The sequence below is a fragment of the Carlito syrichta genome, unplaced genomic scaffold (assembly GCF_000164805.1).
Source record: "Carlito syrichta isolate Samal-C Ts95f unplaced genomic scaffold, Tarsius_syrichta-2.0.1 Scaffold115707, whole genome shotgun sequence".
Lineage (NCBI taxonomy): Eukaryota > Metazoa > Chordata > Mammalia > Primates > Tarsiidae > Carlito > Carlito syrichta.
The window spans coordinates 1-1581 of record NW_007059803.1 but is presented as its reverse complement, the minus strand read 5'-3'; the positions used below and the strand labels follow the sequence as shown (position 1 = coordinate 1581).

At 65.0% G+C, this 1581-nt stretch overlaps 1 protein-coding gene across 1 annotated transcript in view; it reads right to left on the bottom strand.

Moving 5' to 3' along the window:
• The window catches only part of MAD2L2 (mitotic arrest deficient 2 like 2), a 14693-nt gene extending 13118 nt beyond the window's left edge, over window positions 1-1575 (bottom strand). The window contains exon 1 of the mRNA XM_008073535.1: window positions 1472-1575. The gene's annotated coding sequence lies outside the window, so the exon portion shown is untranslated. The remainder of the gene's footprint in view (window positions 1-1471) is intronic.
• Window positions 1576-1581: the final 6 nt, after the last annotated feature.

Here is a 1581-nt window from a genome sequence, read left to right as displayed (position 1 = left end):
CCACCTGATGTGGTAGATATTTATTCGTTCATGAGTTTACCTTCTGCTTCTTTCACTAGAAGTCAGCTCCTACGCCGGGCTCGGTGGCTCAGCTGTAATTCCGCGCCTTTGGGGGGCTGAGGTGAGTGGATGGCCTGAGCCCGCGGGTTGGAGACCGCCTGGGCAGCAAGACCTCATCTCTACAATAAATCAAAAAATCAGCCGGGCGTGGGAGCGCGTGCCTGTAATTCCGGCTACTTGGAAGGCTGAGGCGGAAGGAACGCCGGAGCCCAGCAGGTCGAGGCTGCGGTGGCCGGCAGCGGCCACTGCACTCCAGTCTGGGCGACAGAGTGAGACTCCAACTCAAAAAAAAAAAAGTCAGCTCCTTGAGCAGGGCTTCTCGTCCATGGGGTTTACTACTGTCTCCCCTGTGCCGCACACAGTAGGTGCTCAACAAGTACTTGTGGGATGGGTTGGCTCAAACCATCCTGTGAGCACACAGAGCAGTCTTCTCACCCATCTATCTGTCCTGGTGTCCATCAGGCTGATAATATCACGATGATAAGGGAAGCTTTTTCTGGAGTGTTTTCTGTGAGCAGGACCTTAGAAACATCACCTCCCTACCTAGGCCGTGCCTCGAATCCCTGAACTCAGAGTTAGGTGTAAGGACGACTTGCCCGAGGCCACGAGGACTGGCATCAGGACAGGAACTCCCGTCTGGCCTGGCGGCAGAGCGGTGCACTTACAACTTCCAAGCCACAATGGACGCCCCTGGCGAGCTCTGGGCGCGAGAGCTGCTTCCCACGTGCGGGGGTCTCGCCCCAGCGCTCTTTGATCTCCGCAGTGCCCGAGGCCCCACTGACCCCGTCGTGAGTTATGCGGGCCGCGGGACTCAGAACCCCGCATTCCCGGGCTCCCAGGGTAGTCAGGACGCGACGCCCCGCGCGGTGATGGATGAGCCGCCCGAGCGCTGCTTTGTCCGGGCTGGGCCGGGCTGAGGAGCTTCAGGCTGGCTTTGGACGGGGCGTGGCAGAGGCGGACCGCGTGTGCGCGCGCGCGTGTGTGTGTTGGGGGTGGTCCTCCCTGCTCTACCGGGAAGGGGGTCGCAGGTGCGCCGCCAGCGCCCCAGGTGAGATGGCAGCGCTTTTAAGACCCCCTGCACCCCCACACCCAAGAGCGACCCCTCTCTGCGCACTTTCCGCGGCTGCAAAGCCCCCATCGCCCCGCGTCCAGCCTCCCCGCCCTGGGCATTTCTCCCGTCCCATTTGACAGCCTAGGCGGAATAATCCTTTTGGGGGCCGGCCGGCCCCTGCCCGGCCAGACGCGGCCGCAGCTGAACGCGCAGCCCCGATCCATTGTTGGGGTCTGCCAGGAGCCCCCGCCGCAGCCCTTTGTCGCCCGCTCCCCTCGGGGCCGCTCCGGACGCGCCACCGCTGCCGGCGCCCCTCCCGTCCCACGCGCCCCGGGCCGCGCGGCGGCGGCCTCTACGCACCGGGAGGAGCCGGCCCGCCTCGCCCGGCGCCCGCACTGCCGCTGGCTGCGCTCGCCTTTGTCTGCCTCCTTTGTCTGCCCCGCGCCCTCGCGGCGGCGGCGGCCAGGCCT